This window comes from Heterocephalus glaber, unplaced genomic scaffold (genome assembly GCF_053883595.1).
Source record: "Heterocephalus glaber isolate CG9 unplaced genomic scaffold, H.glaber_assembly_v1.0 deba00001504, whole genome shotgun sequence".
NCBI classification, from domain to species: Eukaryota; Metazoa; Chordata; class Mammalia; order Rodentia; family Bathyergidae; genus Heterocephalus; species Heterocephalus glaber.
In genome coordinates, this window is record NW_028258324.1 from 46,929,165 (window position 1) to 46,949,197 (window position 20,033).

Consider the following 20,033-nt stretch of genomic DNA (forward strand, 5'->3'; position numbering starts at 1 on the left):
TGATATTCTCCTGGTGGTCATGGTTTGGCCACTGACTCCACCTCTCCCCACGGTTACACCACAGATTGGAAATCACTCTGGGAGCCTTCCAGAAGTCTGGCCAGTGTGGTGGGTGCAGACAGTCAGGCCACACTCTCTCGTGGAGCCCCTGGTGCCAGCTTTCTTGGGCAGCCAGCCTTTCTATGGTCTCTCCTTCCTGGGTTCATCCAGGGACCACACCTCCACCGACAGGCCCTGATGCTGGGTTATGCCCTCTGTGGCAGTGTGATTGGACCACCTACAGCTCCAAGTCCTGGGAATCACCTTGTACCTGTCTCGGCCCCTGCACCTCTCAACAGTGCAATGCCCACAGGCCCAGCTCACAGGTCACTGAGGAGGAAATGGAGTCCCCAGGGCACGTGCTCTGCCTGCCCGGGGCCCTGTGGAAGCCCTGCTTCGGTGGCTGTGCCTGTTCTCACTGATGACTTTCCTTCCCCACTGGGAAGATTTGTCTTTGTCTCCCCCTCACTGACTCTTGCACTTAGGCAAAGCCATTAACTTCTTGTAAAAGTGGAGGGGATTTTTTTTTTTTAAAGCAATTAGTCTTAAGGAAAAATGTATTTTAAAATATAGGAACATTGCATACTTAAAGTAGCCAATAGCCAAATTAAAAATGCTTTTAAAATATTAAGTAAAACCATACATAAATTTGCCAGTTTGGAAATCTTTGTTGTAAAGCAGATTATAATCTATTGAAGACCAATGGTAAAGTAATGTTTTTGCTGAAGTTGAACTGAAAGAAAATCTCTGTGCATAATTTGTTTTATACCTTTAGAATGAAATGTCTTTACTTTGCAACTCACTTTTAGCTTTGTTACTGTAAGGATCCAGTGATTATGGAGTGTTAGGAACATGGTGTTTTCTCAGAGAAGTGTTTATATAAAACTCCCTTAAATGCTTTGGTTCTTGGAACTTAAGGAATGGTAGATAAAGCACAATTCCTTCATTGAGTCTCTTAAAGTTGTATCTACTTACACTTTTTAAAGATTACACAGATGTTTTTACAATACTTGTATGTTGACAGATTTTTTTTAAGCTCCTGAAAAATAAGGTTTCTGAAAATCCTTATTTACAAATGTGTAAATAATATACGTACTCACATATATGTTGGGTTTTTTAGCTCTATGTGGGTTTTTTTTTTTTTAGTACCTGGGTTCAAACTCGTGTCCTTGCACTTGCAAGGCAGGCGGCGGAACCACTGAGCTAAATCCCCGGCCTTCTATGTGGATTTTAGTAAGGAAGTCATATTTTGATGATATGTAATACTGTTTCCCCTTGCGTTAAAAATGATAACCTCGCTCTTGTTCTTTGCCAGAGAAATTCTATACAAGCCTTTCCTTCTCTTCTAATTAAATTCCAGAATATATTTTCCCAACCCTTGCAGTCTGGTATTAATAACCTTGAGGGTCCTTTAAAAGAAAAATTGCTTTAGGGCAAGCAAGTTCTCTTTGAACCTCATCAGAAAACTTTTCTATTTTTAAAATAAAATTTAAAGCCATTTTGCTTATAAAAGTTTGTTTTGCTTATATTTAATTAGAAAATAAATTTTGTAAAATACTTTTACATGGTAGAGAAATTAATAATCTCTACCATTCAGAAGACTCTTAAGAACAAAGTATATGGGGCTGGGGATTTAGCTCAGTGGTTTCGTTGCCTGCTGCGCAAGCACAAGGACCCAAGTTCAATCCTTGGTACCCAAAAAAAAAAAAAAAAAAAAAACACAACAAGAACAAAGTATGTCTTTTACCAGTATTTTCTTCCCAGCTTCCAATTCTACTACTTTTGAAATTCTGTTGTTTTATTATATTTGTTGAAAGATGAAGAATTAGCAGAGTATTCTCTCTTGACTATGTTTAGTTCTTGTTACCTCTATAACTTAAATAATGTACCTTTGGGTTTGAAAAAAAATAGCATAAAATTTACTATGTTATTCATCTTTGAGTGTGCAGTTTAGCAGTGTTAAGCATATTCATATTGTACAACAGTCTCTGGACTTTTTCCCTTTTACATGACTGAAAATGTATCCATTAAAAGAACTACTCCCCATTTCTTTTTTTTTTAATTCATTAAGCTTATTGGTACATTTTAGGTATGCAATATGATGACATTCATCATTGGGAATTTGTACCTTTACATGATATATCTTGGTTCGTATTTTTCTCCGTTCCTCTGTCCACCCTTCAACCCCTCCACCCTTCCCTATTTACCCAGACTTTGTTACCATTTTTCCACTTCTCATATTTATTCTTTTCCCTTTCCTTTCCCCTACCCCTCCCACTCCCTCTTCCCCTTTAGACCTTTTCTTCCTATTTCACATTATCTGTTATACATTTTGATCCTTATTTACAGTTTCAGTTTCTCACACCAAAGAAAGCTTCATTATTTACACATGTGTGCCCTATTTATTTCACTTAAGAGTATGGCCTCAATGTGCATCCATTTATCTATAAATGTCTCTAGTTTCTCATTCTTTATGACTGAATATTACTCCATTTTGTAAAAAAACCCCACATCTTCTTTATCCAGTCTCCAGTTGATGGGCATTTGGGCTGTTTCCAAGTTTTAGCTATTACAAACTGTGCCACTGTAAACATGCATTCACATATATGGGTGTGGTATGATTCTTTTAATTCTTTTGGGAAGATACCCAGCAAGGCAATAGCTCGGTCAAATGGGACCCCTAGCCCTAATTCTTTGAGGTATCTCCTTACTGATTTCCACAGTGGTTGCACCAGTCTGCATTCCCACCAACAATGGAGAAGGGTTCCTTTCTCCCCACAACCCTGGCAGCATTTGTTATTGATTTCTTGAAAGCAGCCATTCTTTCTGGAGGGAAGTGCAATCTCAGTGTTGTTTTCATCTGCATCTCTTGAATGACCAGTGATGTTGAACATTTTTTCATATGTTTATTTGCTGCTTTTACTTGTCTGAGAAATGACTGTTCATTTCAGATGCCCATTTTTGAATTGGGTCTTTATATTTGGGAGGGGGTCTGATTTTTTTAAGTTCTTTGTATATTTTAGATAGTAGTCCTTTGTCTGAGGAGAAGCTAAGCTGGTAAAAAATTTTTCCCACATTGTAGGTTGTCTCTTAGTTCTGTTGGTGGTTTCTCTTGTGGTGCAGAAGCTTTTTAATAAGATGAGGTCCCAGTTGTTGATTCTTTGTGCTAGTTCCCATGCTACTGAGGTTTTATTCATAAAGTTTTTTCCTATTCCAATGTCTTCAAGCATTCTACCTAACCTATCTTTCAGCAAGTTTAGTGTTTCTGTTTTAATATTTAGATCTTTGATCCATTTCGATTTTAGTTTAGTGCATGGTGAAAGATATGGGTCTAGTTTTAATCTTTGGCAAGTTGAAATCCAGTTTTTCCAGCAGCATTTTTTAAAGAGGCTATCTTTCCTTCAGTGAGGGTGGTTGGCTCTGCTATTTCACTCTCTTCCTAGCCCGAGGCAATCATTCTACTTTGTCTTTCAATGAATTTGACTCTTCTATATAGATGTTATCAGTGGGATCATACAGTATTTGTTGTGTGTGTGTGTGTGTGATTGGCTTGTTTTAATTAGCATGATGTCCTCAAGGTTCATCCATGTGGCAGCATGTTTCAGAATTTCCTCCCTTTTTGAGGTTGACTAATACTTCATTGTATGTATGTACTACTTTTTATTTATTTATTCATCTATGGATGGACATTTGGGTTGCTTCCACCTCTTGACTGTTGTGAATAATGCTGCTCTGAAGATGGGAGTGCAAATCTCTGAGATCCTTTCAATTCCTTCCATGTTGAAATTATGTTTTTAATTATTTGAGGACCTTGCATACTGTTTTCCATGGCTGATAAACCATTTTACATTCCTATCAAGAGTGTACAAAAGTTCCTATATCTTAACATCCTTGCTAACACTTATTCTCTTTTTTTAATAGTTGTCATTCTACGAGATATAAAGTGATACAATAGTTTTGATTTACATTTTCCTGATGGTTAGTGACAAGCATAATTTCATATGCTTATTGGCCATTTCTATATGCGTGGAGAAATTCTGTTGAAATCACCTTTTGCTTATTTTCTAATTGAGTTGTGTTTTCTTGTTTCTTGCTTTTACTTTTAAATTATTAGTTTTAGGCATTATATTGACTTTCCACTAGGAAAGAGACATTTTGAATTAACATTTGCTTTCTCCACATCTTGATTTTTCTTAGTGATTTTTGCATTGTGAAGGTTTGTAGTCTGCCCCCATCCCCCTTCTTTCCTGGGATTGAACCCAGGGCACTGACCTGTATGTATCCTTAGCCCTTTTTTGAAGTACTTTTTGCTGGATGTGTTGGCGCATTCTGTAGTTCCAGTACTCCAGAGGCTGAGGCAGGAGAATTGCTGCAAATTTGAGGCCAGCCTGTGCTACCTAGTGAGTTGAAGACCAGCCTGAACTACAGGGTCTCACTATGTAGAAAAGTTTTTTTATTTTGAGACAGGGTCTCCGTGAGTTGTCCGGGTGGGGATTAAACTTTTGATTTTCCTGCCTCAGCCTCCCAGAATGTATTCTTTTCTTTACATTATAAATATTTTAAAAATACTTATAATGAATGCTTATGTAATTGCACAACTGCACTTGAAATGCCAAGTAATATGATTAAATGCTTAGAAAATAAAACTAATCTTATGTCAATAAAATTTTCCTCTCTTAAATGCTCATCTTACTGTTTGGGGCTAGTATATTCTTTTTTTTTTTTTTTTTTTTTTTGAGACAAGGTCTCACTATGTGGTTCTGACTGGCCTTGAACTCACTGTAGCCTAAACTCACGGCAATCCTCCTGCCTTGTCCTTCCAAGAGCTGGGGTTACAGGTGTGTGCCACCATGCCCAGCTTGATATCTTGTCTTAGTCAGATTTATCCCGTCTGTTTACAGTCATCTAGAATGTTTTTGCACTTTTTGGTCTACTTCTGGTGCTGTTTTTGTTTATTGAGAATTTTATAATTTGTCATTTCATTTTTCTGTCATATTGTGGACTCTCAGGAAGGGATACAGATGTGTTTACTTCTACCATATTAAAATACAAGTGTCTGTGAGTTGCTTTTAGAAGATAGAATTATTTTGTATCTGTAATGAGGTTTTACTTCTATTTAAAGTACTATGTGAACATGTAATTTAAAAATTATTAAACACATGTAGAGTATGCTGTATCCTAGGCACTATTCTAAGTATTTAAAATATTAATTCATTAAATCCTTACAACATTATTTTAGTTATTATTGTCCCCATTTTATAGATGAGGAAATTAAGGCACAGAGACGTTAAGTAACTCAGCTCAGGTCACACAGCTAGCTAATAATTGACAGCTTATATTCAAACCTATCCTAGTTTACTAAATCCTAAGATTCTAGGTACCTCTTGTATGCCATAAATAGTTTCTGGAATTCTTTATTTCCCTTTTCTTTTCTTAAGAGTCCATCCTAGTACATTTCTGTTTGTTCAGCATATATTAATTGAACATCCATGGTGGGCCAGACTCTGCTTCAGGTGTTGGTGATACACCAGTGAGTAAAACAAAGTGCCTGCTCTCATGGATATTGTATTCGAATACTGTAAAAACTGTATAATTTAGGGCCCGGGATTTAGCTCAGTGGTTCTGCTGCCTGCCTCCCAAGTGCAAGGTCCCGAGTTTGATCCCTGGTACCAAGAAAAAAAAACTGTATAATTTGTAAATGTTGACAATGTCTATTCTCTGAAGAACAAAGAAAATTAACTAGCTTCATGTGGTCAGGTAATTTAATCTCTAAAACAAGGATTATATTTTTCACTAGTCTCTCTCTTAACAGTGAAACTGACCATGTCCATTATGTTTCTGTTGAAAAACATATGATAATGATTATTTTGCTATGGCCTGAATGTTTGTGTGCCCTCTGGGCATGTTGAAACTTAATCCACAGGTGATGGTAGTAGAAGGTGGGCCTTTGTGAGGTGATTGTGCTCTCATGCATGGGATTAGCACCTTATGAAGGAGACCCTTGAGAGGAAACCAGCCCCTTCTCCACAGGAGGACACCACTAGAAGACCATTCTGTGAAGCAGAAAGCAGACCCTCCCTTGACACTGAATGTGCCAGTACCTTGGTGTTGGACTTCTCTGTCTCCAGAACTAAGAAATAAACTCTTTTTTATAAACTGTGGTATTTTATTGCAGCAAGGTGAACCAACTAAGGCACAGGTGCTGTATGATTTCTGCTATACAAAGTGGTATCTCAGGAGATGAACTTTCAGGGAGTTTATTCAGGAGTACTCTTGGGAGTGGCAGCTATGGAAGAGAGGAAAGGAAAGAAGCTTTCTTAGTCTGCTTGTGCTGCTGTATAAAATACCATAGACGGGGAATTTATAAAGAACAGAAATTGATTTCTCATGCTTCAGAGGTTGTAAGTCCAAGATCAAGTTGTCAGCAGATTTGGTGCCTGGTGAGGGACCTGATTTCTTTTTCCAGGATGGTACTGTTGCTACATCCTCCAGAAGAAATGAAGGCTTGGTCCTTAACTGGTGGAAGGGATGGAAAGAAAAAAGGAGCCCATGTTAGTTCCCTGCAACTCTTTTTTATTAAAGCAGTAATACATTCATGAGGGCCAGGGGCTTGTGACTTAGTCACTTCCTCAAAGGCCTGACTTCTTAATACCATCATAGTGAGAATTAAGTTTCAACATGAATTTTTCAGGACACACATTCAAGCCACTACACAGCTTAGGCAAAACAAACAAACAGACAAACACGAAAACAAACACCAAACAAGAAGAAGAAGAAGAAGTCTCAACAGAAATCTCAGTTGATCTTCCAGGAAGTTCTGCGGATGAGATGACTTACAGATTTCCGGCTGGGTAGAGATAAGAGTTTAAACATTGAATTTGAACTGGTTTGAGAGTGAGAATGAATAAATGAATGTGAAAGAAGTTACAAAGAATAAAGAATGTCTTCTGCCGGGCACAGTGGTGAATACCTGTAATCTCAGCTCTTCAGGAGGCTGATGCAGGAGGATCATGAGTTCAAAACCAGCTTGGGCAAGCTAGTAAGATCCTGTCTCAAAATAAAATATAGATAAGATTGGGGATATCGCTTAGTGGTTGAGTGCTTACCCCGCATGAGTCCCTGGGTTCAATCCCTAATGCCACACACACATACTCACAAAAAAAAAAAAAGAAACAAAGAAAGAAAGCATACCTTGTGATTGAAGACAAAAGGTGGTATAAATGTTCAAAATTGCAGGCTGAGAGCCAGGGAAGCAAGACTGCAGCTATAACTTTTTTTGGTAGTGACTAAAGTTTTTAACTCCTTATATACTGTTCTGTGTTCTAGCTAAAGTTCACAGTTCTAACAGTGTCGATTTCTTTCTTTTTTCAAAAATATTAAAAATTTTTGTTTTAATTTTTATTAGTACATGTTTGCAGTACATAATGATTACATTCATTGGGGGAATTGGTACATGTATATAACACATCTCGACTCCTTTTCCCCCTTCCCTTCTACTGCCCTTTCTTTTTTGCCAACATCAGATTCATTTATTTTATAAGTCCTTATAAAGTAAATTATCACACAATACAGATTAACAGCCAGACGAACAAACCAAAAATCCTTAAACACATAAGACAATTATACTGAAACAAGGTACACTTTTAGATACATTTGTCCATGCTGGATTACAATAACTTTTTTTCTCTTTTTTTTTCTGTTATCTGTCTTTTATTTTGTACTTTATTTATATATTGAGTTTCTCACATAAGAGAAGTCATGCAGTATTTAAGCTGTGTGTCTGATTTACTTGATTTAACATTATGGTCTCAAGGTGCATCCATTTTCCTACAAATGACTCAAGTTTATCCTTCCTTATGGCAGATTAGTACTCCATTGTGTATAAATACTCCATTTTTTTTTTAATCCATTCATCTATTGGTGGACATACAGGCTGTTTCCAAGATTTAGCTATGAAGAATTGTGCTGCTATGTATACCAAAGAGTCCTAGGACATTCTCCCACGAGCTCCAGGGTATTCTCCCTAGGAACTATCCTCCCTTCTTTGTACATAAAGGATGAAATCTATGCATTCAGCAAACAAAAAGAAAGCACTTTTGCCTTTTCTAGCCAGTTCTTTAGGGTGCATTCAAATGCCAGAGGCTGTTTTGAGAGGCATTGAGCCTTCTGGATTATTACTGTGGTGTGGTTAGCTTTACAGTACATTTGGTCACTATTTCCTAAATGGTAAAAGGACAAAGAATCAGAAAGGTAAGAAATAGCTACTTCCATGTGTAAAAAAAAAAAAAAGTGTAAAGATCTACTGTTTGTAGTGTGAACCAAAGACGCTACCTCACTAGATTTCCATTGGTGATTTTAATCACATTGATACCAAAGATACTTTCGTGCATGGCCTGTCTGCAGAGGGAATCCCCCTCCTGTCCAGTCCCACCTGTCCCCACTTCCCTGTCCCCTCTTCACTCAGTCATTCTTTTTTTTTTATATTAAATTCTTTTATTGGTACATTGTAGGTATACAACACAATTACATTTCTCATTGGGAATTGTACCTTTACATAATGCATCTTGGTTCTTATTTTTTCCCCATTCCTAGCCCTCCCTTCATGCCCTCCACCCTTCCTATTTACAAAGCCTTTATTTCCATTTTTTCCATTTCTCATCATTTTTCCTTTCCCTTCTTTCCTTTCCCCTGCCCTTCCCACTACCCCTACCCCTTTGGACCTTTTCTTCCTATTTTGCATTATCGATTATTCATTCTAATCAATGGTACATTGTAGGTATACAATATAATGACATTCATCATTGGAAATTTGCACCTTTACATAGTCTCTCTTGGTTCTTATTTTTCACCCTTGCCCAGCCCTCCAACCCCTCCATTCCTCCCTATTTACAAAGATTTTGTACCTATTTTTCCATTTTCTCATATTAATCCCATTCCTTTCTATCCTTTCCCCTAGCCCTCCCATTTCCTTCCCCTCTCTGCCTCCTCCCATGATCAGCTCAAGCCTCCTTTCCAGCTTCCCCAGGAGGGAGCTCAGGGAAGAAAGATAAAGGGATATGGATGCGATATAAAGACTTGGACAGGCTCAATGCACAGGGCTGCCAAGGGCCAGAGGAGCAAGCTCATGGTGGGGTGTGTTGTAAGGAGTTGGCTCCCACCATGAACGAATATTCCTTTGCCCGTGAACTAGCACAATCAACAAGTGGGATCTCTTCTTATTAAAAGGCTTCTGCACAGCAAGAGAAACCACCAGCAGTGTGAAGAGACAACCCACAATGTGGGAAAAAAATCTTCACCTGCTCTTCCTCAGACAAAGGTCTACTATCTCAAATCTATAAAGAACTTAAAAAGATCAGACCTCCCAAATTGAAAGACCCAATCCAAAAATGGGCATCTGAAATGAACAGACATTTCTCAGATAAAGAAGTAGAAATAGCAAATAAATACATGAAAAAATGTTCAACATCACTGGTCATTCGAGAGATGCAAATGAAAACAACGCTGAGATTCCATTTCACTCCAGAAAGAATGGCTCCTATCATGAAATCAACCAATAACAAATGCTGGCAGGGCTGTGGGGAAAGAGGAACCCTGCTCGACTGCTGGTGGGAGTGTAGACTGGTGCAACCACTGTGGAGATCAGTATGGAGATACCTCAAAGAACTAGGACTGGAAGTCCCATTTGACCCCGCTATTCCACTGCTGGGGATCTTCCCCAAAGAATTAAAAGAATACCACAGTAATATATGTGCGCCCATGTTGATAGCAGCACAGTTTGTGATAGCTAAAACTTGGAAACAGCCCAAATGCCCATCAACTGGAGACTGGATAAAGAAAATGTGGTTTTTTAATAAAATGGAGTACTACTCAGCCTTAAAAAAATGAGAAATTAGAGACATTTATAGCTAAGTGGATGCACATTGAGGCGATACTCTTAAGTGAAATAAATAGGACACACATGAATAAATTCCGAATAGTTTCTCTGGTGTGAGAATCTGAAAGTGTAAATAAGGACTAAATGTATAATAGGTAACATCTTCATTCTTAAGAATGATACAACAATGACAACAACGTTAGGAAACACTGCTCTTAATACTGCTAGTTCTTCTTGTAAATCTCTAGCAAGTATGTCACGAACTTTGTAACTCCTAGGTTGAGTGCCTTGCTTGAACCAAAGTGTTAAACCGCTGTTAACCTGTCTCCTTACACTCTTTGAATACCTCAGCCTCTTAGAAAGGTCACTAATGAAAAAAAAAGGCATAATTTTTCACTGTGGTGCTTTTTCCATGCAACCAAGCAATGAAACTTTCTTTGATACCAAAGGATGACCTCCCCCACCCAATGTTTTGCTGATAAACCAAAGCTGCTGCTGTTGCTGCTGCTGCTGCTGCTGCTCCTGCTCCTCTTCCTCCTCCTCCTCCTCCTCCTCCTCCGTCCTCCCAGAGCTCCTGGTCCTTTACCAGGAGAGCCGTGTGTCACCTTTACCAATTCCTCCAAATACCTCATAGTAATAAAGTCTAGGGATATGTTGTATAGAGAGTCTATGTGATAAGGCAGAACTTACTAGCTTGATAATTGTTAAGGTTACTTTTAAGAAAAACTTTATAATTCTTATTTATTTTGTAGTTTGTATGTTTGGGATGTTCCCTCCCCTCCCCCTTTGGTTTGGGGTTTATTTTCTCGGCAGAACTGCTCTGTTGCTAAAGGAAGATTTAATTTCTAGAAAAGTCCCCCAGGTGGGTTTAGGGTTATATAAAAATGCAAGAACGGAATAAGAGAAGATTTTCATTTCAATGGTAACTTATAAAGGTTTTTGTGTTTCGTAGAAAATTTGTTTCCACAGGGTAAAAAATATATATATAAATATATAATCTTTTTGTGAAAAAAAAGAACTATGCTGCTATAAATATGAATATGTATATGGTACATCACTGTGGTATGTCTTCTTTAACTCTTGATAATATACCTCAAAGGAAAGAGAGTAGCTGAGCCAAATGGAATTTCTAATTTTAATTTTTTGAGGAATTTCCATACTGATTTCTGTAGTGGTCGTACCAGTTTACACTTACCGACAATGAACAAGGGTTCGTATTTTCCCTCAGCTTCTCTAGCACTTGTTATTGGTTGATTTCTTGAACATAGCCATTATTTCTGGAATGAGATGGAATCTCAGTGTTGTTTTATTTAGCATTTCTCAAATGGCCAGCAATGTTGAACATTTTTTCATGTATTTATTGCCCATTTGTACTTCTTTTTTTTGGTACCAGGGATCGAACTCAGGTCCTTGTGCTTGCACAGCAGGCAGTGAAACCACTGAGCTAAATCCCTGGCCCTGTACTTCTTTATCTGAGAAGTATCTACTTATATCAGATGCCCTTTTTTTGATTAGGTCTTTAAATTTGTGGGAGGTCTAATTGTTTTGAGTTCTTTATATATTCTAGATATTAGTCCTTTGTCAAGGACAACAGGGCCAAATTTTTTTTCCATTCTGTAGGTTATATCTTCATTCTGTTAGTGGTTTCCTTTGCTGTGCAGAAGCTTTTTAATTTGATGTGATCCCATTTGTTGATTCTTGGTCTTATTTCTTGTGGAACCAGAATTCAAGAGTTTTACCCATCTCATCTTCCAACAGATTGTTTCTGTTTTAATATTTACATCTTTGATCCATTTCAATTTTAGTTTAGGGCATGGTGAGAGATGTGGATCTCAGTTCAATCTTTGGCATGTGGATAGCCACTTTTCTCACCACCATTTATTTTTTGTTTTTGGTTTTTTCCCTTTTTTGGTACCAGGGATTTGAACTCGGGACCTTGCGCTCAGGCAGCAGAACCACTGAGCTAAATCCCAGGCTCAGCATCATTTGTTTTGTTTTTGTTTTTGTTCTTTGGGGGTTTTTTTGTACCGGGGATTGAACTCAGAACCTTGCCTTGCACTTGCAAGGCAGGCGGTGGCACCACTGAGCTAAATCTCTGGCCCTCTCAGCACCAATTGTTAAAGAGGCTGTCTTTCCTCCAGCAAATGTATTTGGCCCCTTTGTCAAAAAGACTGTAACTGAGTGTTCCTGAAGTTGTTTCTGCAGCCTCCATTCTGCTCTGTTTTGTTTTGTTTTTTGCCAATATCATGCTGTTTTTAATCACTGTAGCTTTGTAATATAATTTGAAGGCTGGGATTGTGTTGCCCCTTGTCTTGCCCTTGTTGCCCAGAATTGTTTTTGCTATTCTAGTTCTCTTCTGGTTCCATGTGGATCTTAGGATTTTTCTTTAGTTCTGTGCAGAATGCTATTGATATTTTTATTGGTATTGCATTAAATCTATGTAACAGTTTTGGAAGTATAGCCTTTTTGACTATATTGGTTTTGCCAATCCAAGATCAGGGGATATCTTTCCATTTGCTGATGTCCTCTTTGATCTCCTTTTTCATAGTACCAAAGTTTTCATTGTAGAGGTCTTTCACTTCCTTAAGTATTTAATTTTTCTTGATGCTATTGTGAAAGGTGTTGTTTTTCCATTTTCTCTCTCAGTGAGTTTGTTATTGTTGCACAGTAATCCTATTGATTTTTTGAGTGTTGTCTTTGTATCCTGCTATATTATTGAATTTGGTTATTTATTCTAGGTATTTTTTGATGGAGTCCATATAGAGGATCATTTCATGTGCAAATAATCATAATTTAATTTCTTGGGGTTTTTAAAATACATTTTATTTTATCCCATTCCCCCCCCCCCTCAAATCCCCTCCCCTCCCTCTTTACGAATGCTTTGTTTCCATTTTTCCTTCTATGTTCACTGCTTCTTGCTTTCCTATCCATATCCTTTTAATTTCTATCTCTTGTCTAATTGCTCTGGTTAATGTTTTGAGAGGTACATTGAAGAGGAGTGGTGATAGAGGAATCTTTGTCTTGTTCCTGATTTTAGAGAGAAAGCTTTCTTTCAGTTTCCATTTTTCCTTCTATGTTCACTGCTTCTTGCTTTCCTATCCATATCCTTTTAATTTCTATCTCTTGTCTAATTGCTCTGGTTAATGTTTTGAGAGGTACATTGAAGAGGAGTGGTGATAGAGGAATCTTTGTCTTGTTCCTGATTTTAGAGAGAAAGCTTTCTTTCAGTTTCCATTTAGTATAATGTTGATCATTGGTTTGTCATTGATGGCTTTTATCAGATTGAGATAAAGACCTTCTATACCTGTTTTCTTCAGGTTTTTAAAATCATGAATGAATGTTGGATTTTGTCACATGCTTTTTCTGTATCTATTGAGAGGTCTTTGACCTTGCTTCTATTTAACTGATGTATTACATTTATTGCTTTGTATATGTTGAACCAGCCCAGAATCCCACTTGGTCATGGTGTGTGATCTTTTTGATGATTTGGTGCATTCTGTTTGTCAGTATTTTATTGAGGATTTTTGCATCTGTTGATTAAAGAGACTATCTTGTAGTTCTCTCTCTTTTTTTTTTTTTTTGGTTGGGTCCTTATCTGGTTTTGGAATCAGGTAATCCTTGCTTCCAGGAATGATTTTAGGAGCACTGCTTCCCTTTCAGTTTTATTAAAGAGTTTTAGGAGTATTGGCATTAGATCTTCTCTAAGGTTCTTGTAGAATTCGGCAGTGAATCCATTAGGATCTAGGCTTTCCTAGCTGGTAGTTTTTTGTTGTTGATTTTTGGGGTTTGGTTTTTTTTTTTTAACTTCTTCAGGTTCATTGACTGATACTGGATTATTCAAGATTTGTATATCTTGGTTCAGTTTTGGTAGTTCGTATGTATCTAGGAATCTTATCTATTTCTTCTGAATTTACCATTTTATTAGAGTACATTTTCCTAATAATCTTGTGGATTTCAGCAGACTGTTGTGATTTCAGTTTTTTCATTTCTAATTGCATGAATCTAGGTCTTTTCTCATTTTGGTAAGATTGGCTAAGAGTTTGCTTATTTCATTTATTCTTTCAAAGAACCAAGTCTTTGATTCATTGATGCTTTTTTTTTTTTAGTTTCAGTTTCATTGATTTTTACTCTGATCTTTATAATTTCCTTCATCGTACTAGTTTTGAGTTTGGATTGTTTTTGTTTTTCTAATACCTTGAGGTCCATTATTAGGTTATTTGAGCTTGCTCTTTTTCTGATGTGGGAATTCATTGCTGTAAACTTCCCTCTTAAGACTGCTTTCATTGTGTCCCATAGGTTCCAGTATGTCACACTAGAATTTTTATTTGATTGTAGGAACTAATTATTGTTTGTTTGTTTATTTGTTTTTTGGCACCGGAAATCGAACTCAGGACCTTGCGCTTGCAAGGCAGGTGTGGTAAGGTACATCCCTGGCTCTGCCTCATTGAATATTCAAGAGTATATTATTTAATTTCCATGTATTTCCATAGTTTTGTGATGTCTTTTGCCATTGAGTTTTTGTTTCATTGCACTACGATATGAGAATGTACATGGGATAAGTTTGATTCTTTTGCATTTACTTAAGCCAGCTTTATGGTCTAATTTGCGGTCTGTTTTGGAAAAAGTCCCATGTGCTGCTGAAAAGAATGTGTATTCTGTTGTTTTTGGATAGAACACTCTGATAATTCTTTGTTAATTTTTTTGTTTGGTTATCTATTTGTTATAGTGGGGTATTGAGGTGCCTTAATACAATTGTATTGGTGTTTATCTTATTTTTCTTGTCCATTATTGTTTGCTTTATGAAGTTGAGTGCACTGGTATTTGGTGTGTTTATGTTTATAATTGTCTCTTCCTGTTGAATTATTCCCTTAACCAGCATGCAGTGACCTTCTTTATCTCTTCTGATCTGTTTTGGCTTGAAATCCACTTTGTCTGAAATTAGGATAGCTACTCCTGGTTTTGTTTTTGTTTTGTTTTGTTTTGTTTTTTTCTGGGTTCTCATTAAATGGAAAACTATTCTCCATTCTTTGTTAATCTGTGTTTCTTTCTAATTTAAATGTGTTTCCTGTATCATAGGACTTTGTTTCTTGACCCATTCTGCTAATCTGTCTCTTTTTTTTTTTTTTTTTTGGAAACGGGGATCGAACTTGGGTCCTTGTGCTTGGCGAAACCACTGAGCCAAATCCCCGGCCTAATCTGTGTGTTTTTACTGGGGAATTGAGACCATTCACATTGAGAGTTACTGTTGAGAGATATTGATTTATTCCTGTTAATGCATTATTTTCCTGTTGCTGATTTTATTTAATTGTTTCCTTTGATTGGCTATTCATCTTGCCAGTCTTTTTTTTTTTTTTAACTTGTTGGCATTGTTGGCATCATTGTCTCTTTCTAGAGTATCCTTGAGAATTTTATGTAACACTAGTTTGGTGGTCATGAATTTTTTGAGATGCTCGTCAGGGAAATATAGCAAAATCTTGGGTTATGAGAATAATTTATTTCACTCAAAATCCAAAGCACTTGTATATCAAAGCAGCGGGCAAGAGAAGCAGTTGTGATCATATGTCATTTGGTGTGATCTTCCATTCATATTGCAAGACATCACTCATTTGTCAACTTAAAATTTTTTAGAAATGCTTGCTTCTCTTGTGGAACACTTTCAGACCAAGTTACTCACAATCCAAGATTTGATTATTTGATTACCTATTTCTTCATCAATTTTGAAGTAAAGTTTTGCAGGATACCTAAGTTGGGGTTGGAAGTTGTTATCTTCTAGGGCTTGCAACACTTCACTTCTAGTCTTCCTGGCCTTTAAGGTTTGAATAGAGAAGTCTGCTGTAATTCTAGTGGTTTTACCTTTATGTGTGATTTGTTGTCTTTCTCTAGCAGCTTTTAAGATTTTGTCCCTGTAACGGACCTCTGGTACATTGAATATAGTGTGCCACGGACATGTTTTCTTTTAGTCATGGCTATTTGGGGTTTGATATGTTTATTATTTATTATTGCTGTATGTTTATTTCTTTCTCTGTATTTGGGAAGTTTTCTGCCATTATTTCTGTGAACAATTTTTTATTCCATTTGTGCTGTCTTCTGATTTCTCACTTACTCCAATTAGATTAGTCTTCTTTCCATCTACTAACAGCCATCAGATCCATTTCTTAATATTCTCTTGTTTGTTTGTTTGGTACCGGGGATGGAACTCAGGACCTTGCACTTGTGAGGCAAGCAACAGCACCACTGAGCTAAATCCCTGGCAATATTCTTTTGTTTTTAAGGTTGAGTAGTTGGTCTTTGGAGGCATCATTGTCTTCTAGTTCCGAAATTCTGTTTTCACATTGGTCATTTCTGCTACCCATGCTTTCAATATGATTTTTAATCTCCTGGATTTCTGCTTGAAACCTTTTCATAGACGAATTCTTTGATAAACTGGTCATTCATGTTTTGAATCATTTTGTTTAGTTCATCTAGCTTTCTGTTAATGTCTTCTGAAAGCTCATGTGTCTTTTTGGTTATTATTTCCATTATCTGTTTAGCTATATCTTCTGTGATCCTGCTGAGTATGTCTGTGATCTATTTTCTAACCTACTCTGTTATCCTTTCAAATAATTTTGTTATGGCTTATTCCATTCTTCCCCTTGGTGCTTGCTGGATTGGCTTCAGGGGAGTTGGGAGTTTTAGAGGCATTTTGTTGGCTTGTCTTCTCATGTTTCTATTGTTTTGTGCTGAGATTTGTGGATGCTTGTAGTATAAAGATTTTGTTGCTAATGTAGAGGTCTCTTTAGTTCATTCTTAATGATATACTTAGGATGTGGCTAGGTAAAATCCTTTGCCACAGCCCCACCATCCAACCACCTTGGTTAATTTGGGAGGTAAGGATGCTGTGTAGTCAGCCTAACAACTAAGTTCTCTGGGAATGTACTTTAGTACTGTTAGGTCACAAAGGTAATCTGAGTATTGGTTTACAGAGAAATAGCAACACTTATGTGACTGTTAATATCAAGTAGATCAGCTACAGTATTGTTGTCCAAGACAAATTGGATCTTAACATACGTATAACCAATTATGTACCACCCTTAATCCGGAGAAGAAATCTCTAATTATGGTGTAAACATTAAGACAACCGAAGTATTGACTTACAGCTAATACTGAATGCAATAGCTGTGTTTCTACTAATGGTAGAAAAGAATTCAACAGTAATTTTACCGAGTTACTATCAAAAAATTAACAAATCTTTCTGGTTGTACTATTAAATATACAGGCTTTGGGAATGGAGGAATGCAGAAGGAATACATTGAAACCTTAAACTGTAATATGAGGAGGAAAGAGAAGTGGTACAAAGGATCCTATTGTGGTGTAGAAAGTTGTTTATAGAATTAGGTAAGGGTAAGAGAAAAACAGATAAGAAATAGAAGATTAAAAGAGAGACCAAAAAGAAATAAATCATATAGGGTCTAAAAATAAGAAAAAAATTAAAGGGAAAAAAATTGAGAGGGAAAGGAGGTGAAAAAGCAAAAAGAAAAAGAGATAGGCAAGGAAGAAGGACCAAAGAAAATTTCCCAAGCCCCAAAAAGAAAAAAACATTTTTCTGTGATTTTGAACATGTGGTTTTGTGCTTGCTTCGGCAGCACATATACTAAAATTGAACATGTGGTTTTTCTTCCTGGATCTACCGTTTGGGGGAAGTATCCAGGTGAGACATGTCCCTACTCATATTGGTAGATAAAGAAGGCCGTCAGACCCCAGATCCATGCTGAATGCAAGCACCAGCAGGCAGAAAGATTACAGTGAGGTCGCCAATTCAGCTCCTTTGAAATCCAGAGACATTCAGGCTGAGCCTGCCTTTGGCTGTTTGGATGGTTCTGTATCTTTATCTTGAATACCCTAGAGGGTCACTTGCCAGCCTGACTGCGGTTCCTTGGCCATGAAAGTCTCCTGTGGCTTCCTTCACCCAGTCATTGTGGGAGCGTAACATTGGGAGCCCTGAATTAAAGCCATCTTGCAGCTGCTCTGAGTCCTAAATTCTGTCAGTCCCTCCCTGGAATGGCATCTAACCAAGCACTCGCTCCAAAGGGTATGGTGGGCACTTGGGCTAGTCACTCACCAGCTTTTGCGTCTCACAGCACCCACTGTTGTGTTCCACTGCTGCATTTTTCCCTGAAGCCTTCTGTAGTTCCCAGCTTTTACCTTTCCTCTTAGATTGAATCTTCCTTTCTTGCCATCCATGAGGTGGGAGCTGAGAGGAAAATGCAGGTTGTCTTGTCCCTTTCCCATGTTGTATTCTTTTTTTTTTTAGTTTCTCTGTAGCTTTTTTTTGGTACCGGGGATTGAACTCGGGTCCTTGCACTTGTGAGGCAGGCAGCAGAACCACTGAGCTAAATCCCCGGCCCTGTAGCTTTTAATTTTCCTGTCAGATCCTTCCTGATTCATAGGGATTACTTCCCACTCTTCTTTTATCTTTGCCAAATTATTTTCCAGGGTCTGGATTCTGAATCTTGGAGAGGATGAATTGCTGCTTACCACTGCGCTGTTTTCCCAGAAGTCTCTTTTCTTCTTTCAACAAATACTTACTGTGTATTTGTTCTGTGCTAGGCACTGCATTGGCCACTAGCAGTATAATTTTTTAAAAATGTTCCTGTTTTCACCTTTACCAAGCTTATATTCACAGATAGTAGACTATAAACATTTGTTTATCTGTCCAATGTTAGGAGAACTGTGAGAGAGGTAGTCAGGGCCAGTTCACATAGGGCCTTGTAGACCCTGGTAGGAACTTTGGATTTTATTCTACATGACAGGAGAGGCATTTGAAGAGTTCAAAGAGAAAAATGGCATGAACTACATTAATTTTGTAAAACCCTTAGAACAGAGTCTAACTTAGGGATCACTGAATAAATGTTAAATTAAGAGTCATTCAATCTGTCTGACTTGCATTTGAAAGGATCACTGTGGCTGCTGTGTACAGATTAGGACATAGGGAGCCTTCTCATGACTCCCTAGAGAAAACCCCTGCCCTCTACTTTAAAACATTATAGTTTTAAAATCTTAAAGTAAATACATTAATACCTTAGTTTGCAAACAGTTTGGTTCATGAACAGAAGTGTTCAACAGAATTTTGCTTCTCTTGGCAAACTCCACATTGGGTGATGAACACGACCATGGCCATCTTCTCTGCACAAACTTGAACACAGCCATATTCCCTGCTCTGACACATGGTGGTGGCTTCCTCTAGTTGAGATTATGGTCTCTGACAGATCTGCACACACTTGCTGTGAAGCTTTGTTGTGTGTATTTTTAAGCACATATACTACTGTACAGTATTATTTAGTCCAGCAAGGCTTCAAAGAAAGTGCAGAGCAAGCATGGTGGTAAAAAGAAAGTGCAGAGTGGTAATAAAGATGACAAGAACATGAAGAGGGGTAATGAAGGTAACCAGAATATGCAGAGCAAAAATGAAAGTAATAAAAGTGCAGAGCAAGAATAGTAAGAAGGTTTTGAAGAAAATAACCATTGAAATAAAGAAGGAAGTTGTAGAAAAACATGAGCATGTTATTCGTGTGACTGATCTGGCCTTGGAGTACAAGATGGCAAAGTCAGCAGTCTCAACTATTTTGTTTGTTTGTTTGTTTTTTTGTTTTGGTACCGGGGATCAAACTTGGGTCCTTGCGAGGCAGGCACCGGAACCACTAGGCTAAATCCCCGGCCAACTATTTTGAATAGATAATGTGGCAAAAGGAGTAATGATGTTAACCAAGCAGAGTACATAAGTGGTGCAGGAGGTGGAAAAACTTTTGTTAGTGTGGTTGAATGAGAAACAGCTGGCAGAGCCAGAATGTGTCACTAAACGTGACTTTGAAGGGTCTGATGCACAGGTAGTGGAAGAGATTGTGTCCATGGGCAAGAGTATGGGTCTAAACGTTGATGATGCAACATAGAAGAGCTTATTGAGGACTATAAAGAGGAGCTGATGACGGAAGAACTTCCTGAACTTCAGAATGAGCAGCAGAAGGCACTTGTTGAGGGGCCTTCCACCGAGGAAGAGGAAAACAGGGAAGTTAGCAATGTGATAAAATCCATTATGGAAAAATGGAATGAGTACCAGGATTTCTTTGAGAAGCACCATCCAAAC

General features: G+C 37.6%; 1 protein-coding gene across 4 annotated transcripts in view; it reads left to right on the forward strand.

Moving 5' to 3' along the window:
- Positions 1-20,033, forward strand: part of Prkci (protein kinase C iota) — an 84,205-nt gene that overhangs the window by 12,943 nt on the left and 51,229 nt on the right. The window lies entirely within an intron of this gene.